The sequence below is a fragment of the Idiotropiscis lumnitzeri genome, unplaced genomic scaffold (assembly GCF_059441095.1).
Source record: "Idiotropiscis lumnitzeri isolate Australia: NSW breed Sydney's pygmy pipehorse unplaced genomic scaffold, RoL_Ilum_1.0 HiC_scaffold_63, whole genome shotgun sequence".
Lineage (NCBI taxonomy): Eukaryota > Metazoa > Chordata > Actinopteri > Syngnathiformes > Syngnathidae > Idiotropiscis > Idiotropiscis lumnitzeri.
The window spans coordinates 149545-161245 of record NW_028283601.1 but is presented as its reverse complement, the minus strand read 5'-3'; positions in this window follow the sequence as shown (position 1 = coordinate 161245).

Here is an 11701-nt window from a genome sequence, read left to right as displayed (position 1 = left end):
GTGCGAGCTGAAAATGCATTTACAGCACTAAAAAAACAAACTTTTATAACAGCTAAACCAAACGTTTCCAATGTAAATTTCCACCTTTATATAGTGTAAAAAGACATCCTGAAGCCTGGGCAGTCATTAATTTGATTGTCCAATATTTCCCTTATGAGATAATGCCTCTCATAGCAAATGTGTACAGCGCGAGCTGAAAATGCATTTACAGCACTAAAAAACCAAACTTTTATAACAGCTAAACCAAACGTTTCCAATGTAAATTTCCACCTTTATATAGTGTAGAAAGGCATCCTGAAGCCTGGAAAGTCATTAATTTGATTGTCCAGTATTTCCTTCATGAGATATTGCAACACTTAGAAAAAGTGTACAGCGCCAGCAGACAATGAATTTTCAGCACTAAAAAAACGAAACTTCATTAACAGCTAAACCAAACGTTTCCAATGTAAATTTCCACATTTATAGAGTGTAAAAAGGCATCCTGAAGCCTGGGAAGTCATTAATTTGATTGTCCAGTATTTCCCTTATGAGATAATGCCTCACATAGCAAATGTGTACAGTGCGAGCTGAAAATGCATTTACAGCACTAAAAAACCAAACTTTTATAACAGCTAAACCAAACGTTTCCAATGTAAATTTCCACCTTTATATAGTGTAGAAAGACATCCTGAAGCCTGGGCAGTCATTAATTTGATTGTCCAATATTTCCCTTATGAGATAATGCCTCTCATAGCAAATGTGTACAGTGCGAGCTGAAAATGCATTTACAGCACTAAAAAAACAAACTTTTATAACAGCTAAACCAAACGTTTCCAATGTAAATTTCCACCTTTATATAGTGTAAAAAGACATCCTGAAGCCTGGGCAGTCATTAATTTGATTGTCCAATATTTCCCTTATGAGATAATGCCTCTCATAGCAAATGTGTACAGCGCGAGCTGAAAATGCATTTACAGCACTAAAAAACCAAACTTTTATAACAGCTAAACCAAACGTTTCCAATGTAAATTTCCACCTTTATATAGTGTAGAAAGGCATCCTGAAGCCTGGAAAGTCATTAATTTGATTGTCCAGTATTTCCTTCATGAGATATTGCAACACTTAGAAAAAGTGTACAGCGCCAGCAGACAATGAATTTTCAGCACTAAAAAAACGAAACTTCATTAACAGCTAAACCAAACGTTTCCAATGTAAATTTCCACATTTATAGAGTGTAAAAAGGCATCCTGAAGCCTGGGAAGTCATTAATTTGATTGTCCAGTATTTCCCTTATGAGATAATGCCTCACATAGCAAATGTGTACAGTGCGAGCTGAAAATGCATTTACAGCACTAAAAAACCAAACTTTTATAACAGCTAAACCAAACGTTTCCAATGTAAATTTCCACCTTTATATAGTGTAGAAAGGCATCCTGAAGCCTGGAAAGTCATTAATTTGATTGTCCAGTATTTCCCTTATGAGATAATGCCTCACATAGCAAATGTGTACAGTGCGAGCTGAAAATGCATTTTCAGCACTAAAAAAACAAACTTATATAACACCTAAACCAAACGTTTCCAATGTAAATTTCCACCTTTATATAGTGTAAAAAGACATCCTGAAGCCTGGGCAGTCATTAATTTGATTGTCCAATATTTCCCTTATGAGATAATGCCTCTCATAGCAAATGTGTACAGCGCGAGCTGAAAATGCATTTACAGCACTAAAAAACCAAACTTTTATAACAGCTAAACCAAACGTTTCCAATGTAAATTTCCACCTTTATATAGTGTAAAAAGACATCCTGAAGCCTGGGCAGTCATTAATTTGATTGTCCAATATTTCCCTTATGAGATAATGCCTCTCATAGCAAATGTGTACAGCGCGAGCTGAAAATGCATTTTCAGCACTAAAAAACCAAACTTTTATAACAGCTAAACCAAACGTTTCAAATGTAAATTTCCACCTTTATATAGTGTAAAAAGACATCCTGAAGCCTGGGCAGTCATTAATTTGATTGTCCAATATTTCCCTTATGAGATAATGCCTCTCATAGCAAATGTGTACAGTGCGAGCTGAAAATGCATTTACAGCACTAAAAAAACAAACTTTTATAACAGCTAAACCAAACGTTTCCAATGTAAATTTCCACCTTTATATAGTGTAAAAAGACATCCTGAAGCCTGGGCAGTCATTAATTTGATTGTCCTATATTTCCCTTATGAGATAATGCCTCTCATAGCAAATGTGTACAGTGCGAGCTGAAAATGCATTTACAGCACTAAAAAAACAAACTTTTATAACAGCTAAACCAAACGTTTCCAATGTAAATTTCCACCTTTATATAGTGTAAAAAGACATCCTGAAGCCTGGGCAGTCATTAATTTGATTGTCCAATATTTCCCTTATGAGATAATGCCTCTCATAGCAAATGTGTACAGCGCGAGCTGAAAATGCATTTACAGCACTAAAAAACCAAACTTTTATAACAGCTAAACCAAACGTTTCCAATGTAAATTTCCACCTTTATATAGTGTAGAAAGGCATCCTGAAGCCTGGAAAGTCATTAATTTGATTGTCCAGTATTTCCTTCATGAGATATTGCAACACTTAGAAAAAGTGTACAGCGCCAGCAGACAATGAATTTTCAGCACTAAAAAAACGAAACTTCATTAACAGCTAAACCAAACGTTTCCAATGTAAATTTCCACATTTATAGAGTGTAAAAAGGCATCCTGAAGCCTGGGAAGTCATTAATTTGATTGTCCAGTATTTCCCTTATGAGATAATGCCTCACATAGCAAATGTGTACAGTGCGAGCTGAAAATGCATTTACAGCACTAAAAAACCAAACTTTTATAACAGCTAAACCAAACGTTTCCAATGTAAATTTCCACCTTTATATAGTGTAGAAAGGCATCCTGAAGCCTGGAAAGTCATTAATTTGATTGTCCAGTATTTCCTTCATGAGATATTGCAACACTTAGAAAAAGTGTACAGCGCCAGCAGACAATGAATTTTCAGCACTAAATAAACGAAACTTCATTAACAGCTAAAGTAAACGTTTCCAATGTAAATTTCCACCTTTATATAGTGTAAAAAGACATCCTGAAGCCTGGGCAGTCATTAATTTGATTGTCCAATATTTCCCTTATGAGATAATGCCTCTCATAGCAAATGTGTACAGTGCGAGCTGAAAATGCATTTACAGCACTAAAAAAACAAACTTTTATAACAGCTAAACCAAACGTTTCCAATGTAAATTTCCACCTTTATATAGTGTAAAAAGACATCCTGAAGCCTGGGCAGTCATTAATTTGATTGTCCAATATTTCCCTTATGAGATAATGCCTCTCATAGCAAATGTGTACAGCGCGAGCTGAAAATGCATTTACAGCACTAAAAAACCAAACTTTTATAACAGCTAAACCAAACGTTTCCAATGTAAATTTCCACCTTTATATAGTGTAGAAAGGCATCCTGAAGCCTGGAAAGTCATTAATTTGATTGTCCAGTATTTCCTTCATGAGATATTGCAACACTTAGAAAAAGTGTACAGCGCCAGCAGACAATGAATTTTCAGCACTAAAAAAACGAAACTTCATTAACAGCTAAACCAAACGTTTCCAATGTAAATTTCCACATTTATAGAGTGTAAAAAGGCATCCTGAAGCCTGGGAAGTCATTAATTTGATTGTCCAGTATTTCCCTTATGAGATAATGCCTCACATAGCAAATGTGTACAGTGCGAGCTGAAAATGCATTTACAGCACTAAAAAACCAAACTTTTATAACAGCTAAACCAAACGTTTCCAATGTAAATTTCCACCTTTATATAGTGTAGAAATGCATCCTGAAGCCTGGAAAGTCATTAATTTGATTGTCCAGTATTTCCTTCATGAGATATTGCAACACTTAGAAAAAGTGTACAGCGCCAGCAGACAATGAATTTTCAGCACTAAATAAACGAAACTTCATTAACAGCTAAAGTAAACGTTTCCAATGTAAATTTCCACCTTTATATAGTGTAAAAAGACATCCTGAAGCCTGGGCAGTCATTAATTTGATTGTCCAATATTTCCCTTATGAGATAATGCCTCTCATAGCAAATGTGTACAGTGCGAGCTGAAAATGCATTTACAGCACTAAAAAAACAAACTTTTATAACAGCTAAACCAAACGTTTCCAATGTAAATTTCCACCTTTATATAGTGTAAAAAGACATCCTGAAGCCTGGGCAGTCATTAATTTGATTGTCCAATATTTCCCTTATGAGATAATGCCTCTCATAGCAAATGTGTACAGCGCGAGCTGAAAATGCATTTACAGCACTAAAAAACCAAACTTTTATAACAGCTAAACCAAACGTTTCCAATGTAAATTTCCACCTTTATATAGTGTAGAAAGGCATCCTGAAGCCTGGAAAGTCATTAATTTGATTGTCCAGTATTTCCTTCATGAGATATTGCAACACTTAGAAAAAGTGTACAGCGCCAGCAGACAATGAATTTTCAGCACTAAAAAAAACGAAACTTCATTAACAGCTAAACCAAACGTTTCCAATGTAAATTTCCACATTTATAGAGTGTAAAAAGGCATCCTGAAGCCTGGGAAGTCATTAATTTGATTGTCCAGTATTTCCCTTATGAGATAATGCCTCTCATTGCAAATGTGTACAGCGCGAGCTGAAAATGCATTTTCAGCACTAAAAAACCAAACTTTTATAACACCTAAACCAAACGTTTCCAATGTAAATTTCCTCCTTTATATAGTGCAAAAAGACATCCTGAAGCCTGGGCAGTCATTAATTTGATTGTCCAATATTTCCCTTATGAGATAATGCCTCTCATAGCAAATGTGTACAGCGCGAGCTGAAAATGCATTTACAGCACTAAAAAACCAAACTTTTATAACAGCTAAACCAAACGTTTCCAATGTAAATTTCCACCTTTATATAGTGTAGAAAGGCATCCTGAAGCCTGGAAAGTCATTAATTTGATTGTCCAGTATTTCCTTCATGAGATATTGCAACATTTAGAAAAAGTGTACAGCGCCAGCAGACAATGAATTTTCAGCACTAAAAAAACGAAACTTCATTAACAGCTAAACTAAACGTTTCCAATGTAAATTTCCACCTTTATATAGTGTAAAAAGACATCCTGAAGCCCGGGCAGCCATTAATTTGATTGTCCAATATTTCCCTTATGAGATAATGCCTCTCATAGCAAATGTGTACAGCGCGAGCTGAAAATGCATTTACAGCACTAAAAAACCAAACTTTTATAACAGCTAAACCAAACGTTTCCAATGTAAATTTCCACCTTTATATAGTGTAAAAAGACATCCTGAAGCCTGGGCAGTCATTAATTTGATTGTCCAATATTTCCCTTATGAGATAATGCCTCTCATAGCAAATGTGTACAGTGCGAGCTGAAAATGCATTTACAGCACTAAAAAAACAAACTTTTATAACAGCTAAACCAAACGTTTCCAATGTAAATTTCCACCTTTATATAGTGTAAAAAGACATCCTGAAGCCTGGGCAGTCATTAATTTGATTGTCCAGTATTTCCTTCATGAGATATTGCAACACTTAGAAAAAGTGTACAGCGCCAGCAGACAATGAATTTTCAGCACTAAAAAAACGAAACTTCATTAACAGCTAAACCAAACGTTTCCAATGTAAATTTCCACATTTATAGAGTGTAAAAAGGCATCCTGAAGCCTGGGAAGTCATTAATTTGATTGTCCAGTATTTCCCTTATGAGATAATGCCTCACATAGCAAATGTGTACAGTGCGAGCTGAAAATGCATTTACAGCACTAAAAAAACAAACTTTTATAACAGCTAAACCAAACGATTCCAATGTAAATTTCCACCTTTATATAGTGTAGAAAGGCATCCTGAAGCCTGGAAAGTCATTAATTTGATTGTCCAGTATTTCCTTCATGAGATATTGCAACACTTAGAAAAAGTGTACAGCGCCAGCAGACAATGAATTTTCAGCACTAAATAAACGAAACTTCATTAACAGCTAAAGTAAACGTTTCCAATGTAAATTTCCACCTTTATAGAGTGTAGAAAGGCATCCTGAAGCCTGGAAAGTCATTAATTTGATTGTCCAGTATTTCCTTCATGAGATATTGCAACACTTAGAAAAAGTGTACAGCGCCAGCAGACAATGAATTTTCAGCACTAAAAAAACGAAACTTCATTAACAGCTAAACCAAACGTTTCCAATGTAAATTTCCACATTTATAGAGTGTAAAAATGCATCCTGAAGCCTGGGAAGTCATTAATTTGATTGTCCAGTATTTCCCTTATGAGATAATGCCTCACATAGCAAATGTGTACAGTGCGAGCTGAAAATGCATTTTCAGCACTAAAAAACCAAACTTTTATAACAGCTAAACCAAACGTTTCCAATGTAAATTTCCACCTTTATATAGTGTAAAAAGACATCCTGAAGCCTGGGCAGTCATTAATTTGATTGTCCAATATTTCCCTTATGAGATAATGCCTCTCATAGCAAATGTGTACAGCGCGAGCTGAAAATGCATTTACAGCACTAAAAAACCAAACTTTTATAACAGCTAAACCAAACGTTTCCAATGTAAATTTCCACCTTTATATAGTGTAAAAAGACATCCTGAAGCCTGGGCAGTCATTAATTTGATTGTCCAATATTTCCCTTATGAGATAATGCCTCTCATAGCAAATGTGTACAGCGCGAGCTGAAAATGCATTTACAGCACTAAAAAAACAAACTTTTATAACAGCTAAACCAAACGTTTCCAATGTAAATTTCCACCTTTATATAGTGTAGAAAGGCATCCTGAAGCCTGGAAAGTCATTAATTTGATTGTCCAGTATTTCCTTCATGAGATATTGCAACACTTAGAAAAAGTGTACAGCGCCAGCAGACAATGAATTTTCAGCACTAAAAAAACGAAACTTCATTAACAGCTAAACTAAATGTTTCCAATGTAAATTTCCACCTTTATATAGTGTAAAAAGACATCCTGAAGCCTGGGCAGTCATTAATTTGATTGTCCAATATTTCCCTTATGAGATAATGCCTCTCATAGCAAATGTGTACAGCGCGAGCTGAAAATGCATTTACAGCACTAAAAAACCAAACTTTTATAACAGCTAAACCAAACGTTTCCAATGTAAATTTCCACCTTTATATAGTGTAAAAAGGCATCCTGAAGCCTGGAAAGTCTTTAATTTGATTGTCCAGTATTTCCTTCATGAGATATTGCAACACTTAGAAAAAGTGTACAGCGCCAGCAGACAATGAATTTCCAGCACTAAAAAAACGAAACTTCATTAACAGCTAAACTAAACGTTTCCAATGTAAATTTCCACCTTTATATAGTGTAAAAAGACATCCTGAAGCCTGGGCAGTCATTAATTTGATTGTCCAATATTTCCCTTATGAGATAATACCTCTCATAGCAAATGTGTACAGCGCGAGCTGAAAATGCATTTACAGCACTAAAAAACCAAACTTTTATAACAGCTAAACCAAACGTTTCCAATGTAAATTTCCACCTTTATATAGTGTAGAAAGGCATCCTGAAGCCTGGAAAGTCATTAATTTGATTGTCCAGTATTTCCTTCATGAGATATTGCAACACTTAGAAAAAGTGTACAGCGCCAGCAGACAATGAATTTTCAGCACTAAAAAAACGAAACTTCATTAACAGCTAAACCAAACGTTTCCAATGTAAATTTCCACATTTATAGAGTGTAAAAAGGCATCCTGGAGCCTGGGAAGTCATTAATTTGATTGTCCAGTATTTCCCTTATGAGATAATGCCTCACATAGCAAATGTGTACAGTGCGAGCTGAAAATGCATTTTCAGCACTAAAAAACCAAACTTTTATAACAGCTAAACCAAACGTTTCCAATGTAAATTTCCACCTTTATATAGTGTAAAAAGACATCCTGAAGCCTGGGCAGTCATTAATTTGATTGTCCAGTATTTCCCTTATGAGATAATGCCTCACATAGCAAATGTGTACAGCGCGAGCTGAAAATGCATTTACAGCACTAAAAAAACAAACTTATATAACAGCTAAACCAAACGTTTCCAATGTAAATTTCCACATTTATAGAGTGTAAAAATGCATCCTGAAGCCTGGGAAGTCATTAATTTGATTGTCCAGTATTTCCCTTATGAGATAATGCCTCACATAGCAAATGTGTACAGTGCGAGCTGAAAATGCATTTTCAGCACTAAAAAACCAAACTTTTATAACAGCTAAACCAAACGTTTCCAATGTAAATTTCCACCTTTATATAGTGTAAAAAGACATCCTGAAGCCTGGGCAGTCATTAATTTGATTGTCCAATATTTCCCTTATGAGATAATGCCTCTCATAGCAAATGTGTACAGCGCGAGCTGAAAATGCATTTACAGCACTAAAAAACCAAACTTTTATAACAGCTAAACCAAACGTTTCCAATGTAAATTTCCACCTTTATATAGTGTAGAAAGGCATCCTGAAGCCTGGAAAGTCATTAATTTGATTGTCCAGTATTTCCTTCATGAGATATTGCAACACTTAGAAAAAGTGTACAGCGCCAGCAGACAATGAATTTTCAGCACTAAAAAAAACGAAACTTCATTAACAGCTAAACCAAACGTTTCCAATGTAAATTTCCACATTTATAGAGTGTAAAAAGGCATCCTGAAGCCTGGGAAGTCATTAATTTGATTGTCCAGTATTTCCCTTATGAGATAATGCCTCTCATTGCAAATGTGTACAGCGCGAGCTGAAAATGCATTTTCAGCACTAAAAAACCAAACTTTTATAACACCTAAACCAAACGTTTCCAATGTAAATTTCCTCCTTTATATAGTGTAAAAAGACATCCTGAAGCCTGGGCAGTCATTAATTTGATTGTCCAATATTTCCCTTATGAGATAATGCCTCTCATAGCAAATGTGTACAGCGCGAGCTGAAAATGCATTTACAGCACTAAAAAACCAAACTTTTATAACAGCTAAACCAAACGTTTCCAATGTAAATTTCCACCTTTATATAGTGTAGAAAGGCATCCTGAAGCCTGGAAAGTCATTAATTTGATTGTCCAGTATTTCCTTCATGAGATATTGCAACATTTAGAAAAAGTGTACAGCGCCAGCAGACAATGAATTTTCAGCACTAAAAAAACGAAACTTCATTAACAGCGAAACTAAACGTTTCCAATGTAAATTTCCACCTTTATATAGTGTAAAAAGACATCCTGAAGCCCGGGCAGCCATTAATTTGATTGTCCAATATTTCCCTTATGAGATAATGCCTCTCATAGCAAATGTGTACAGCGCGAGCTGAAAATGCATTTACAGCACTAAAAAACCAAACTTTTATAACAGCTAAACCAAACGTTTCCAATGTAAATTTCCACCTTTATATAGTGTAAAAAGACATCCTGAAGCCTGGGCAGTCATTAATGTGATTGTCCAATATTTCCCTTATGAGATAATGCCTCTCATAGCAAATGTGTACAGCGCGAGCTGAAAATGCATTTACAGCACTAAAAAAACAAACTTTTATAACAGCTAAACCAAACGTTTCCAATGTAAATTTCCACCTTTATATAGTGTAGAAAGGCATCCTGAAGCCTGGAAAGTCATTAATTTGATTGTCCAGTATTTCCTTCATGAGATATTGCAACACTTAGAAAAAGTGTACAGCGCCAGCAGACAATGAATTTTCAGCACTAAAAAAACGAAACTTCATTAACAGCTAAACTAAATGTTTCCAATGTAAATTTCCACCTTTATATAGTGTAAAAAGACATCCTGAAGCCTGGGCAGTCATTAATTTGATTGTCCAATATTTCCCTTATGAGATAATGCCTCTCATAGCAAATGTGTACAGCGCGAGCTGAAAATGCATTTACAGCACTAAAAAACCAAACTTTTATAACAGCTAAACCAAACGTTTCCAATGTAAATTTCCACCTTTATATAGTGTAAAAAGGCATCCTGAAGCCTGGAAAGTCTTTAATTTGATTGTCCAGTATTTCCTTCATGAGATATTGCAACACTTAGAAAAAGTGTACAGCGCCAGCAGACAATGAATTTCCAGCACGAAAAAAACGAAACTTCATTAACAGCTAAACTAAACGTTTCCAATGTAAATTTCCACCTTTATATAGTGTAAAAAGACATCCTGAAGCCTGGGCAGTCATTAATTTGATTGTCCAATATTTCCCTTATGAGATAATGCCTCTCATAGCAAATGTGTACAGCGCGAGCTGAAAATGCATTTACAGCACTAAAAAACCAACTTTTATAACAGCTAAACCAAACGTTTCCAATGTAAATTTCCACCTTTATATAGTGTAGAAAGGCATCCTGAAGCCTGGAAAGTCATTAATTTGATTGTCCAGTATTTCCTTCATGAGATATTGCAACACTTAGAAAAAATGTACAGCGCCAGCAGACAATGAATTTTCAGCACTAAAAAAACGAAACTTCATTAACAGCTAAACCAAACGTTTCCAATGTAAATTTCCACATTTATAGAGTGTAAAAAGGCATCCTGAAGCCTGGGAAGTCATTAATTTGATTGTCCAGTATTTCCCTTATGAGATAATGCCTCACATAGCAAATGTGTACAGCGCGAGCTGAAAATGCATTTACAGCACTAAAAAAAACAAACTTTTATAACAGCTAAACCAAACGTTTCCAATGTAAATTTCCACATTTATAGAGTGTAAAAATGCATCCTGAAGCCTGGGAAGTCATTAATTTGATTGTCCAGTATTTCCCTTATGAGATAATGCCTCACATAGCAAATGTGTACAGTGCGAGCTGAAAATGCATTTTCAGCACTAAAAAACCAAACTTTTATAACAGCTAAACCAAACGTTTCCAATGTAAATTTCCACCTTTATATAGTGTAAAAAGACATCCTCAAGCATGGGCAGTCATTAATTTGATTGTCCAATATTTCCCTTATGAGATAATGCCTCTCATAGCAAATGTGTACAGCGCGAGCTGAAAATGCATTTACAGCACTAAAAAACCAAACTTTTATAACAGCTAAACCAAACGTTTCCAATGTAAATTTCCACCTTTATATAGTGTAAAAAGACATCCTGAAGCCTGGGCAGTCATTAATTTGATTGTCCAATATTTCCCTTATGAGATAATGCCTCTCATAGCAAATGTGTACAGCGCGAGCTGAAAATGCATTTACAGCACTAAAAAAACAAACTTTTATAACAGCTAAACCAAACGTTTCCAATGTAAATTTCCACCTTTATATAGTGTAGAAAGGCATCCTGAAGCCTGGAAAGTCATTAATTTGATTGTCCAGTATTTCCTTCATGAGATATTGCAACACTTAGAAAAAGTGTACAGCGCCAGCAGACAATGAATTTTCAGCACTAAAAAAACGAAACTTCATTAACAGCTAAACCAAACGTTTCCAATGTAAATTTCCACCTTTATATAGTGTAAAAAGACATCCTGAAGCCTAGGCAGCCATTAATTTGATTGTCCAATATTTCCCTTATGAGATAATGCCTCACATAGCAAATGTGTACAGTGCGAGCTGAAAATGCATTTTCAGCACTAAAAAACCAAACTTTTATAACAGCTAAACCAAACGTTTCCAATGTAAATTTCCACCTTTATATAGTGTAAAAAGACATCCTGAAGCCTGGGCAGTCATTAATTTGATTGTCCAGTATT